Source organism: Zalophus californianus, chromosome 11 (genome assembly GCF_009762305.2).
Source record: "Zalophus californianus isolate mZalCal1 chromosome 11, mZalCal1.pri.v2, whole genome shotgun sequence".
Classification (NCBI taxonomy): Eukaryota; Metazoa; Chordata; class Mammalia; order Carnivora; family Otariidae; genus Zalophus; species Zalophus californianus.
Genome location: NC_045605.1, coordinates 42,408,480 through 42,423,485, shown reverse-complemented (window position 1 = coordinate 42,423,485; position 15,006 = coordinate 42,408,480). Strand labels below are relative to the sequence as shown.

Sequence of the window (15,006 nt, the reverse complement as noted above, 5' to 3'; positions counted from 1 at the left end):
TAATGTGCCAGTGTCAATTTTTTAGTTTTCTTTTTTTTAACATTTTTTTATTTAGCTATGTTAATCATCATACATTACATCATTAGTTTTTGACGTAGTGTTCCATGATTCATTGTTTGTGTATAACACCCAGTGCTCCATTCAGTACGTGCCCTCTTTAATACCCATCACCAGGCGAACGCATCCCCCCATCCCCCTCCCCTCTAGAGCCCTCAGTTTGTTTCTCAGAGAACATAGTCTCTCCTGGTTCATCTCCCCCTCCGATTCCCCCCCTTCATTTTTCCCTTCCTACTATCGTGTTTTTTTTTTTTTTAACATATAATGTATTCTTGGTTTCAGAGGTACAGGTCTGTGATGCAACAGTCTTTTACAATTCACAATGCTCACCATAGCACATACGCTCCCCAGTGTTTATCACCCAGCCACTCCATCCTTCCCACCCCCTACCACTCCAGCAAATCTCAGTTTGTTTCCTGAGATTAAGAATTCCTCATATCAGTGAGGTCATATAATATATGTCTTTCTCTGATTGACTTATTTTGCTCAGCGTACTACCCTCCAGTTCCATCCACGTCGTTGCAAATGGCAAGGTTTCATGCCTTTTGATGGCTGCATAATATTCCACACCACGTCTTCTTTATCCATTCATCTGTCGATGGACATCTTGACTCTTTCCAAAGTTTCGCTATTGTGGACATTGCTGCTATAAATATTGGGGTGCATGTACCCCTTCAGATCCCTACATTTGTATTTTTGGGGTAAATATCCAGTAGTGCAATTGCTGGATCATATGGTAGCTCTATTTTTCAATTTTGAAGAACCTCCATATTGTTTTCCAGAGTGGCTGCACCAACTTGCATTCCCACCAACAGTGTATGAGGCTCCCCCTTTCTCCGCATCCCTGCCAACATCTGTCGTTTCCTGACATGTTAATTTTAGCCATTCTGACTGGTGTGAGGTGATATCTCATTGAGGTTTTGATTTGGATTTCCCTGATGATGAGCGATATTGAGCACTTTGTCATCTTTCTGTTGGCCATTTGGATATCTTCTTTGCAGAAATGTCTGTTCATATCTTCTGCCCATTTCTTGATTGGATCATTTGTTCTTTGGGTGTTGGGTTTCAGAAGTTCTTTATAGATTTTGGATACTAGCCCTTTATCTGATATGTCATTTGCAAATATCTTCTCCCATTCTGTCGGTTGTCTTTTGGTTTTGTGGACTGCTTCTTTTGCTGTGCAAAAGCTTTTTATCTTGATGAAGTCCCAAGAGTTCATTTTTGCCCTTGCTTCCCTTGCCTTTGGCGATGTTTCTAGGAAGAATTTGCTGCAGCTGAGATCGAAGAAGTTGCTCTCTGTGTTCTCCTTTAGGATGTTGATGGACTCCTGTCTCACATTGAGGTCTTTCAACCATTTGGAGTCTATTTTTGTGTGTGGTGTAAGGAATTGGTCCAGTTTCATTCTCCTGCATGTGGCTGTCCAATATTCCCATCACCATTTGTTGAAGAGACTATTTTTTCCATGGACGTTTTTTCCTGCTTTGTCGTAGGTAAGTTGACCATGGAGTTGAGGGTCCATTTCTGGGCTCTCTATTCTGTTCCATTGATCTACATGTCTGTTTTTGTGCCAGTACCATACTGTCTTGTTGATGACAGGTCTGTAATAGAGCTGAAAGTCCAGAATTGTGATGCCGCCAGCTTTGCTTTTCTTTTTCAACACTCCTCTGGCTATTTGGGGTCTTTTCTGATTCCATACCAATTTTTGGATTATTTGTTCCATTTCTTTGAAAAAAGTGGATGGCATTTTGATGGGGATTGCATTGAATGTGTAGATTGCTCTAGGTAGCATTGACATCTTCACAATATTTGTTCTCCCGATCCATGAGCATGGAACGTTTTTCCATTTCTTTGTGTCTTCCTCAATTTCTTTCATGAGTATTTTATAGATTTCTGAGTACAGATTCTTTGCCTCTTTGGTTAAATTTATTCCTAGGTATCTGATGGTTTTGGGTGCAATTGTAAATGGGATCGACTCCTTCATTTCTCTTTCTTATGTCTTATTGTTGGTGTATAGGAAGGCTACTGATTTCTATGCATTGATTTTATATCCTGCCACTTTACTGAATTTCTGTATGAGTTCTAGCAGCGTTGGGGTGGAGGCTTTTGGGTTTTCCACATAAAATATCATATCATCTGCAAAGAGTGAGAGTTTGACTTCTTCTTTGCTGATTCGGATGACTTCTATTTTTTTTTCTTGTCTGATTGCTGAGGCTAGGACTTCTAGTACTATCTTGAATAACAGTGGTAATTGTGGACATCCCTGCAGTGTTCCTGACCTTAGGGGGAAAGCTCTCTGTTTTTCCCCATTGAGAATGATATTTGCTGTGAGTTTTTCATAGATGGCTTTTATGATATTGAGGTATGTACCCTCTATGCCTATACTCTGAAGAGTTTTGATCAAGAAAGGATACTGTACTTTGTCAAATGCTTTTTCTGCGCATATTGGGAGGATCGTATGGTTCTTGTTCTTTCTTTTATTAATGTATTGTATCACATTGATTGATTTGCGGACGTTGAACCAACCTTGCAGCCCAGGGATAAATCCCACTTGGTCGTGGTGAATAATCCTTTTAATGTGCTGTTGGGTCCTATTGGCTAGTATTTTGGTGAGAATTTTTGCATCCATGTTCCTCAAGGATATTGGTCTGTAATTAACCTTTTGGATGGGATCTTTGTCTGGTTTGGGATCAAGGTAATGATGGTCTCATAAAACGAGTTTGGAAGTTTTCCTTCCATTTCCATTTTTTGGAACAGTTTCAGAATAGGTTTTAATTCTTTAAATGTTTCTTAGAATTTCCCTGGGAAGCCATCTAGCCCTGGGCTTTTGTTTGTTGGGAGATTTTTGATTCCTCCTTCCATTTCCTTAGTGGTAATAGGTCTGTTCAGGTTTTCTATTTCTTCCTGGTTCAGTTTTGGTAGTTGATACATCTCTAGGAATGCATCCATTTCTTCCTGATTGTCTAATTTGCTGGCATAGAGTTGCTCAAATATGTTCTCATAATTGTTTGTATTTCTTTGGTGTTGGTTGTGATCTCTCCTCTCTCATTCATGATTTTATTTATTTGGGTCATTTATCTTTTTTTTTTTTTGATATGTCTGGCCAGGGGTTTATCAATCTTGTTAATTCTTTCAAAGAACCAGCTCCTAGTTTCGTGGATGTGTTCTACTGTTCTTTTGGTTTCTATTTCATTGATTTCTGCTCCGATCTTTATTATTTCTCTTCTCCTGCTGGGTTTAGGCTTTATTTGCTGTTCTTTCTCCAGCTCCTTTAGGTGTAGGGTTAGGTTGTGTATTTGAGACCTTTCTTGTTTCTTGAGAAAGGCTTGTACTGCTATATACTTTCCTCTTAGGCCTGCTTTTGCTGTATCCCAAAGATTTTGAACAGTTGTGTTTTCATTTTCATTGGTTTCCATGAATTTTCAAATGCTTCTTTAATTTCCTGTTTGACTCATTCATTCTTTAGGAGGATGCTCTTTAGCCTCCATGTATTTGAGTTCTTTCCAACTATCCTCTTGTGATTCAGTTCTAGTTTCAAGCTTTGTGGTCTGAAAATATGCAGGGAATGATCCCAATCTTTTGGTACCATTTGAGACCTGATTTGTGGCCTAGGATGCAATCTATTCTGGAAAATGTTCCATGGGCACTAGAGAAGAAGGTGTCTTCTGTTACTCTGGGATGGAATGTTCTAAATATATCTGTGAAGTCCATTTGGCCCAGTGTTTCATTTAAAGTCTTTATTTCTTTTTGCGCCTTTGCTTAGAAGATTTGTCCATTTCACAAGGGGTGTTAAAATCCCCCACTCTTATGGTTATTTTTGTTGATGTGTTTCTTTTCTTTTGTTATTAACTGGCTTCTATAATTGGCTGCTCCCATGTTAAGGGCATAGATATTTACAATTGTTCGATCTTCTTGTTGGCTAGACCCTTTAAGTATGTTATAGTGTCCCTCCTCATCTCTTATTACAGTCTTTGGTTTAAAATCTAATTTGTCTTATATAAGGATTGCCACCCCAGCTTTCTTTTCGTATCTATTAGCATGGTAAATGGTTTTCACACCCTCACTTTCAATCTGGAGGTGTGTTTGTATCTAAAATGAGTCTCATGTAGACAGCTTATCAATGGGTCATTTTTTTTTTAATCTATTCTGATACCCTGTGTTTTTTGATTGATACAGTTAGCCCATTTACATTCAGGGTAACTTATGAATGATATGAATTTAGTGCCATTGTATTGCTTGTAAGGTGACTGTTACTGTATATTGTCTGTGTTCCTTTTTGGTCTATGCTGCTCGTAGGTTCTCTCTTTGCTTAGAGGACCCCTTTCAATATTTCCTGTGCGGCTGGTTTTGTGTTTGCAAATTCCTTTCGTTTTTGTTTGTCCTAGAAGTTTTTGATCTCTTCTTCTATTTTCAATGACAGCCTAGCTGGATATAGTGTTCTTGGCTGCATATTTTTCTCGTTTAGTGCTCTGAAGCTATCATGCCAGTCCTTTCTGGCCTGCCAGGTCCCTGTGCGTAAGTCTGTTGCCCATCTAATGTTTCTACCATTGTAGGTTATAGATCTCTTTTCCTGAGCTGCTTTCAGGATTTTCTCTTTGTCCTTGAGACTCATAAGTTTTACTATTAGATGTCAGGGTGTTGACCTATTTTTATGGATTTTGAGGGGGATTCTCTGTGCCTTCTGGATTTTGATGCCTGTTTCCTTCCCCAAATTAGGGACATTGTCTGCTATAATTTGCTCCAATATACCTTCTTCCCCTCTCTCTCTTTCTTCTTCTGGGATCCCAATTTTTCTAATATTGTTTCGTCTTATGGTATCACTTATCTCTTGAATTCTGCCCTCGTGATCCCGTAGTTGTTTATCTCTCTTTTTCTCAGCTTCTCTATTTTCCATCATTTGGTCTTCTACATCACTAATTCTCTCTTCTGCCTCATTTATCCTAGCAGTTAGAGCCTCCAGTTTTTAATTGCACCTCATTAACAGCCTTTTTGATTTCGACTTGGTTAGATTTTACTTCTTTTATTTCTCCACAATTGGCTTCTCTAATATCTTCCATGCTTTTTTCAAGCCTAGCTAGTATCTTTAAAATTGTCATTCTGAACTCTAGTTCCAACATCTTAGTAATGTCCATATTGATTAGGTCCCTGGCAGTTGGTACTGCCTCTTGTTCTTGTTTTTGAGGTGATTTTTTTGTCCTGTCATTTTGTCCAGAGGAGAATGAATGAATGAGAACAAAATGCTAACAGGGTAACAAGAACCCCAGAAAAATATACACTAAACAAATCAGAAGAGCCCTCAAACCGGGGGAAATGAAAGAGAAGGAAAGAAAAAGGAGGAAAAAAATAAAAGGAAAAAATAAAAACAAACAAAAAATCAGAATATGATCGAATATGATCTGGCTGGTGCATAGATCAGTGCCACACACTAGATTTTGGGTGTATATTGGTCTGTTAGAAGAAAGTGCCTCCCAAAATTTTAAAGAAAGGAAAACTTATATATGTACAAAAATAAGGCTTAATACAATGACGGGATGGAATATGAGTATAAAGATGAATATTATAAAAGATTTTATAAAAGAAATTAATCAGATAAGAAGTTGGTTGAAAAAAGAAAGAAGAGGATTTAAAAAAAAAGAAAAGGGAGAGAATGTGATCAGGCAGGAGACTAGAATAAAGTCATACACTAGAGATTTAGGGTATATTTTGGTCTGTTAGAAGAAACTGTATCCTAAAATTTTAAAGAGAGAACAATTTATATATATATACGAAAATTTAGGTTAACTACTATGAAGGGATAGACTATGACTCTAAAAATGAAAAATAAATAATATTTTTAATAAAGGGATTGATGAGATTTTGGTGAAAAGGGGTAAAAGAAAATTCAAAAACTAAAAGAAAAAGTTAAAAAAAATTAACTTTGAAAGACTAAAGAATCATGGGGAAAAAGCCATAAATTCTATGTGCAGTATTCCCCTAGTGCTGGAGTTCTGCCTTTCTCATTGATTGGTAAATTTGGTCTTGTCGGGCTGTTCTTTATGATCTTCTGGGGGAGGAACCTGTTGCTATGGTTCTCAAATGTCTTTGCTGGAGGTGGAATTGCCCCACCCTTGCCGGAGTGTGCTAAGTAATCTGCTCGGGTTTGCCCTTGGTAACTCTTTTCCCTGCAAGCTTTCCATACATCTTTGGAGGATGAGAGTGAAATGGCTCCCAATCTCCGCCCCAGAGGAGCCCGAGAACTTGGGGCCCCACTTCTCAGTGAGCCCCCAGAGAAAAGCAGTCAATCACTCCTGTCTCTCCAGTCTCAGCTGCACTCCGTGCTCACCTGGCCTGTGACGGAGCATTTCTATCTCTGGCACACGACCCCGTGTCGAGTCCCAAACCCAGCAGATCCCTGTGGTGCACTCCTGTGCTGCTCCCCCCAGGGGAGAAAGGGGAGTTTCCCCAGATCTGCCGCTTGTTGGGTCCCTGCTAGAGGAGCAGTGGCCTGACTGCACTGCGGATCATGGTTTATGGCAACCCCGAGCTGAGAGCCCGCGCCTGGGTTCCATCTCTGCAGCTGGCTTCCCCGCTCCAATACCTGGGAGTTCTGCCACACTCAGGCACCTCCAGTCTTTCTGTGACCCCAAGGGTCCTGAGACCACACTGTCCCAGCGAGGCTTCCACCCCCTGCCCCGCTTTAGCCACTGGAGTGATGTCCCTCAGCGGAGCTGACTTGTAAAAGTTCTGATTTTGTGGTCCACTGCTCTATCACTTGCCAGAAGTGGCCAATGGAGGCCCCCTCTCCTGCTGTCTATCCTCCCAAATATCACCTCGGATTCACTTCTCCTCACATCCTACCATCCAGAAAGTGTCACTTTTCTGTTCAGACAGTTGTTGCTATTCTTTTATTTGATCTCCTGAATTCGTAGGTGTTCAGAATGGTTTGATCCCCATCTAACTGAATTCCTGGGACCAGACGAAATTTAGGTCTCCTACTCCTCCACCTACTTGCTCCAATTTTTTAGTTTTTGACACGTGCTCCATGATAACATAAGATGTTAACAAAGGAGACACCTGAGTGAGGGATTGTTATGGGTTGAAATGTGTCCTCGAAAGTAGATATGTTGAAAGCCTAGCCCCAGGACCTCATAATGTGATCTGATTTAGAAATAGGGTCTTTGCAGAGAAAAATCAAATTAAGCAGAGGTCATTAGGTCACTCCTTATCCCACATTACACTAGCCCTACAAAAAGGGAAAATTTGACACAGAGACAGGCATTCACAGAGGGAAGTCAACCATGTGAAGACCAAGGATTGGAGTGAAGGGTCTATGTACCGAGGAAGGCCAAAGATTGCTGGCAAACAGCAGAAGCTAGGAGGATGTAGGCAATAAATGTTCCCTGTTAAAATTATTCCAGCCTTGGCCATTGGAGACCTTTTCAGGTTGTTGTCTCCTTTATGTTTTTGGCAGGCTTCCAATTTTTCTTTGAGCCATGCCTTCCTTACCTGCTGGTACTCTGAAATTTTGAAGGTTCCTTATGTATTTTCCTTCCGTACGTCCTAGAATCAGCCATTTCTCTAAGTTGCTCTGGTCCCTTTTATTGGAGAATGATATTTAACCCAACCAAGACCCGGGTCATATGTGTTTGTTATTAGTATGCTACTGCTTCAATCCTCTCAGCAAATAGAACTAGGAAATATATGTCTATATATGAATCCATTTATATGTAGATATATGTTATAATATAATAATTTCTTTATCCATCTGTATATTTCTTAAACTAAACATGAAATCATAGTGTATGGCAGAGTCTTACTGAGAACCACCATGGTTATTCCAGCCTCCACCATCCTTTGTCACTTCTTTCCCTGACATGAAAAGCTGGGCTTTTTTTATCTACCTTTTGTTTATTTATATGTTCAATCCTGACACGGATATAAAGTTCCTTCAGAAATGTTAATATACATCACTGTGGGAAACAAATTTACAAACTAGAGTCTAGTGTTTATGTACAATTATTTTTTGTCTTCACTTTACAATTTCCAATCAAAATACTGTTTTCCAAATTTACCTAGATCTACTTTCCCCCACTCCCTCAAAGAGGTCATGCCATTCATTTGTAATACAATAAGATCATTTGTGGCAGTTGGCATTCCATCCTAGGTTCCTTGGATATCCTGTTTGGCTTTGTTAATTTGCATATATTAGAGATCACTCTTGGTGATGTAGAATTCTATGGCTTTGGAGAAATGCAGAGAAGCATCAATCTATTGCCCAGTCCTATCCAAAAGAGAAGAATGGTTCCATTACTTTTAAGAATTCCTCTGTGTGTCCCCTTTGTTGTCAACCAGTCCCCACTCCTATAACCTTGAGAAACCAATATTCTCTTTTTCATCCCTATAGTTTAGCTTTTTTGAGGATTTCCCCTACTGGCATCATAAAATATGTATCCCTTTGGTTCTGGCTCCTTTCACTCAGCAAAATACATTTAATATTCATCCATGTTGTTATGTACATGAGTAACTCATTCCTTGTTATCACCGAATAGCATTTTCTTTTATGGATGTACCACATATTGTTTATCCATTTACCTGCTGAAGGACATTGTGTTTTCTTCCTGGTGTTTTGATTGTGAACAAACCTTTATAAACATCCACATACTGGTATTTGTGTGAACATAAGTTTTCATTTCCTTTTGGTAAATACCTATAAATGAAATACTGAGTTATATGATGTCTGTTTAACTTTATGAAAGATAGAGAAAGAGAGAAATGAGAAATTGTATTTCAAAGTAATCGGTGCTATTCATTCCCACCAGCACTAAATGAGAGTTCCTCTTGCTCTGCATCCCCACCAGCATCTGGTGATGTCAGTTTTATTTTATTTTATTTTAGCCATTGTACTAGATATATAGTAGTATGTAATTATGGTTTTAATTCCAATGTCTCTGATGACTAATGATTCACAGTAATTCCATGTTTATTTGCCATCCAGATATCTGCTTTGGTGAAATGTCTATCTTTTGCCCATTTAAAAAATTGGATTGTTTGCTTTCTTATTTTTGAGTTTAAATGTTTTTGTGTATCTTCTGAATATAAATTTATCAGTTATTTGACTACAAATATTTTCTCATGGAATGTGGCTTGGTTTGTATTCTTATAATGTTATCTTTCAGAGAGCAAAAGTCAAATTTAACAATTTTCCTTTCATGAAGTGAGCTTTTGGTGTTTTATCTGAGGTCGTCCTTTCTCCACCAAAGTGCCTTTACACTTTGGTGAAAAATCAGGTGACATGACTGGGCAGGTCTCTGCTCCACCTTCTGTCTGGCTCTGATGATCCATATGTCTATCCTTTTGTCAATATTACATTGTCTTGGTTACTGTGCAATTCTAGTAAGTCTTGAAGTCCAATAATGTGAATATTCTGATTTTTTTTGTTGTTTTAGGATTGTTTTGGCTCTTCTATTTGCTTTGGTGTACTATAATACCCTTTAGAGCCTGCTTGTTTGTAACTACAAAATATTTTCTAGAATTTTGTTAGAGAGTACACTGAATTTATAGATCAAATTGAGAAAATCGTCGTCATAACTATATAAGTTGTTATTCTATGAACATGATTTATTTCTCCATTTATTTGGATCTTATTCCTTTCATCATTGTGTTATAGCTTCCACTGTACTGATCTGTACATATTTTGTTAAGTTTATACCTAGTTAATTTACTTTCTTTTTTTTTTTCCCCATGGGAATTCTTTTTATTGAGAACTTACTATGCACATGGGCACTGTGTGGAGCATTTTATTTTATTTATTTATTTTTATTATGTTATGTTAATCACCATACATTACATTATTAGTTTTTGATGTAGTGTTCCATGATTCATTGTTTGTGTATGATACCCAGTGCTCCTTTCGGTACATGCCCTCTTTAATACCCATCACCAGGCTAACCCATCCCCCCACCACCCTCCCCTCTAGAACCCTCAGTTTGTTTCTCAGAGTCCATAGCCTCTCCCACTCTGCTTCCCCCCCTTCATTTTTCCCTTCCTGCTATCATCTTCTTCTTTTAACATATAATGTATTATTTGTTTCAGAGGTACAAGTCTATGATGTTTATAGTGGCATTATCAACAATAGGCAAATTATGGAAAGAGCCCAAATGTTCAATGCCTGATGAATGGATAAAGAAGAAGCGGTATATATATACAATGGAATATTGCTCAGCCATAAAAAAAGAATGAAATCTTACCATTTGCAATGATATGGATGGAGATAGAGAGTATTATACTAGCGAAATAAATCAGTCAGAGAAAGTCAAATTGTTAACTTTTTAAAATTTTTTAAAGATTTTATTTATTCATTTGAGACACAGAGATAGAGAGAGAGAGCATGAGCAGGGAGAGAGGCAGAGGGAGAAGGAGAAGCAGGCTCCCCTCTGAGCCAGGAGCCCAATGTGGGGCTCGATCCCAGGACCCTGGGATCATGACCTGAGCCAAAGGCAGATGCTTAACCATCTGAGCCACCCAGGCACCCCAAATTGTTAACTTTTAAGAATTTTTAAGACTTTACTGCTGGGTTCTCTTCTAGGATTTTAATGGTTTCATGTTTCACATGTCTTTATTCCGTTTTGAATTTATTTTTGTGTATGGTGTATAGCATATGATTTCACTCGTATGTGGGATTTAAGAAACAAAACAAAGGAGCAAGGGGAAAAAAGAGAGAGAGGTAAACCAAGAAACAGACCCTTAACTATAGAGAACAAACTGGTGGTTATCAAAGGGGAGGTGGTTGTAAAATTGATTAAGTAGATGATAGGCATTAAGTAGTGCACTTATTGTGCTGAGCACCGGGTGTTGTATGGAAATGTTGAATCACTAAATAGTACATCTGAAACTAATATTACACTAATATTCACTGGAATAAATAAAAAGAAAGAATTTAACAATTTTACTGTGATATGTTTGACATACAGTAACCTGCACATAACTAAAAATGCACAATTTGGAAATTTTCAACATAGGTACACATATGAAGCCTTCAACAAAATCATGATAATGAACCTGTCCAGCCATCATCTGTGAAAGTTTCTTTTGACCTTTGTTTTTGTTTTTGACTTTTTTATTCTGGTAAGAACTCTTAACATGAAATGTACCATTTAAACACATTTTTAAGTATACAATACAGTATTGGTAACAATGTTGTACATCGGATCTCTAGAATTTATGAATCAAGTTAATTTCTTGAAGTTTTTGTAAATGTGGGCTTTTTAGAATTTTCAAATACAAATTTTGAAACTATATGTGTGGGATTTTAAAAAAATTCAGACACAACTTTTTCATTGCAAATATGTACGAATCAAGATGACTTTTATATATTGACCTTTTGTCCTGTGACCTTGCTAAACTCATTCATTAATTCCAGGATTTTTTTTAGTAAAGTCTTTGGGATTTTCTACACTCACAATCATGTCTTCTGTAAACATATACATTTCATTTCTTCGTTCCCAATGTTTTTCTTTTTTCCCTTCCAACCAGATTTATTGAACATAAGAAAATTCTATACACAAAGTGACTTGGACTTGCTACTTCAAAACATGATCCTTTCTTACTAATATTTTGATAACTCAATCTTTTGAGTGTCAAAAAGAAGATTACTCTAAAATTAATAGAAAAGTGCCCAATGTACGCCAAATGAATGGCCTACCTACTGGAACTTTAATAGTTCTACAAGATAATTAGCATAGGTAGGATGGAGCTCCAATATCAGGCTTCTGGAGAACTGATATGACATGTTAAGAGGCCATTTTGCACACTGCCACTGTGATGCTGTCATGTTTCTGGATCATAATGCTCCCATTATCTGATTCTAGACACACCACAGGAGTATCTGGGGTCTGAGGTTAGCTTGTTGCTTTCAAGTCTAGAACAGATATGATTCTAGCATGCTCATCTGACAGGGTCTCACAGCAGCCCAAATTAAGCCCTTGTGAATCTGTGTGCAAGACTCCAGCAATGGAAGGATTCTTCATTGTGTCCTCCAAGTGCTGCTCCAAGGTTGCCTCCATTCCACCCACTGTCCACCTGGTCTGGGATCCCACAACACGTCCAATGTTTGTCTTTTTTGTTTTTTCTTGTTTTGCTACACTACCTAGTACTTCTACTACAATGTTAAATAGAAGTGGTGAGAGAAGACATCTATTATCATCCTGAAATTAAAAGAGAATAATTTGAATTCTCCTTTTAAGAATGTTCTCAGCTTTAGTTTTTTCATAGAAACCCTTTATTGAGTCAAGAAAACTGTTTTCTTTTTTGGTTGCTGAGACTTTTTATTATGAATGGATATTGTACTTTGTTGAGTGGTTTTTTTTCTGCTTATATTGATATAATATGGTTTTTCTTCTTTAGCAATTTAATAAGGTAGTTTACATGGATTATACTTGAAATGTTGAAGCACCCTCATGTTTTCTTGAATAAACAAACTTTGTCATGCTATATTACCTTTTAAAATATTGTTGGATATTTTTTTACAAATATTTTGTTAAGGATTTTTGCCTTTATGTTCAAGGGGGCATTTAGGAATATGCTTCCTTGTACAGTTTTTCCTTTAATTTTGGATTCAGTTGTTTTCTCAATTGTCTTTCTGTTTTCAACTTCACTCATTTCTGCTGTAATTTTTATTAGTTTCTCCTTTCTGTTTTGCTCTATGTATAACCTGCTTTTATTTCTCTAGTTTAAGTTGAATCTTACATTATTGGTTTTAGATCTTTCCTTTCTCCTTATATGTGCATTTAATGCTATAATTTTTCCACTAAGGGCTAATTCAGCTGCATTTGAAAATTTTGACATGTTATATCACCTTTTTCATTGAGGTTAACATATTTTAAAATTTCTCTTGTGATTCTTCCTTTGACCAATGGATTATTATGCTTTTTTTTTTTTATTTCCAGTGTCTTGAGATTCTCCTGATATCTTTTATTTAGCTAATTCCCATTTTGGTCTAAGAACATACATTGTAAGATTTCTATTATTTTAAACATGTAAGACTTTGTTTTATGGCCCAGAATATGATCTATCTTGATTAATGTTTCATGTACATTTGGTAAAAATATGTAGTCTGTGTCGTTGGGTGGAATGATTTATAAATATTAGTTAAGCCCAGTCAATTGATAGTGCTCTTCAGGGTGTCTATATCCTTATAATTTTCTTCCTGCTTATTTTATTAATTACTGAAAGAGGAGTGTAGAAATCTCCAAAGATATTAGTGAATTTCTCTTTTTCTCTTTTTGTGTATATCAGATTTTACTTCATGCATTATGAAATTCTTTTGTTTCATGCATACACACTTAGGATTTTTATGTATTCTTAGGTAATTGACCTCTATATCATTGTGTGATGCCTTCTTAATCCTAAATTTTCTTCCTTGTTCCTATGTCTTCTTTAAAATTAACAGAGCTACTCTAGCTTTCTTTAGGTTAGTGTACATGTGTATTGTTCTTATCCTTTTACTTTCAACCTAGGCCTTTACACTTAAAGTAGGTTTATTATAGACTGCACAAAATTTCAGATTATGTTTTATGCATACTGACAGTCTCTGTTTTTTAACTGGTGAGTTGAAAGCATTCATATTTATCATAGTTATTGACATAATTAAATTAAAGTGTAACATTGGACGCCTGTTTTCCATTTTTCTTTTTCCCACTTACTCTTTTCTGCCTTCTTGAGATTAAGTGGACATATTTTTTTAAGTTCTTTTTTTAATTCCAGTTGGTTACATGGATGCAGTTAGAGAATATTATGCTGAGCAAATTAAATGGACATTTTAAGAGATCTCTTTAGAAGAGATCAAATTTCCACTTTTTTTCATTTTTTAAAATAAACTATTTTCAGAGCAGTTTTAAGTTCACAAAATAAATTCAGGAGAAAGTACAAAGAGTTCCTGTATACCACACACTTATAATCTTTTCTACTATAGACAGCCCAGCCAGAGTGGCACATTTGTTACAGTTGATTAATCTATTTGGACACATCATTAACACCCAAAGTCTGCAATTTACATTAGGAGTCACTCTTAGTGTTGTACATTCTATGGGTTATAACAAATATATAATGACATGTACCCCCTATTGTACTATCATACAGCATAGTATTACCGCCCTAGAAATCCTCTGTATTTCACCTATTCATCACTTCCTCACCACAACCTCTGGAAACCACTGATTTTTTTTCTTGCTGTCCCCATAGTTTGGCCTTTCCCAGAATGGCATATAGTTGAATTCATGTAGTATATAGTTTTTTCTTTTATTTTCTTTTTTTAAGATTGTATTTATTCATTTGCCAGAGAGAGAGAGAGAGCAAGCACAAGCAGGGGGAGCTGCAGACAGAGGGAGAAGCAGGCTCCTTGTTGATCAAGGAGCCCGATGTGGAACTCAATCCCAGGACCCTGGGATCATGACCTGAGCCAAAGGCAGACGCTCAACCAACTGAGCCACTCAGGAGTCCCATGTAGTTTTTTTCACAGTGGCTTCCTTCACTTAGTAATATGCATTTAAGTTCTCTCCTTATCTTTTAATAGATTGACAGCTCGCTTCTTTTCAATGTTGAGTACTATTCCACTGTCTGGATGTCCCAAAGTTTATTTATCCATTCACCTACCTAAGGACATCTTGATTGCTTCCAAGTTTTGGCAGTTATTAATAAAGCTGCTATAAACATGTGCAGTTATGTGTGGACATAAGTTTTTTTATTTATTTGGGTAAATACCAAGGAGCACAATTATTAGAAGAGTATGTTTGGTTTTGTAAGAAACTGCCAAACTCTTCCAAACTGCCTATACCATTTTGCATTTCCAACATCAGTGAATGAGAGTTCCTGTTGCTCCACATCTTTATCAACATTTGATGTTGTCAGTATTCCAGGTTTGGCCCATTGTTTTAATTTGCAATTCCCTAATGATATACAATGTTGAACATCTTATCT

General features: G+C 37.0%; 1 pseudogene; it reads right to left on the bottom strand.

Annotated features, from left to right (window-relative positions):
* Positions 1–11,822: 11,822 nt before the first annotated feature.
* LOC118356112 lies at positions 11,823–12,095 on the bottom strand (annotated as a pseudogene).
* Between the last annotated feature and the right edge of the window lie 2,911 nt (positions 12,096–15,006).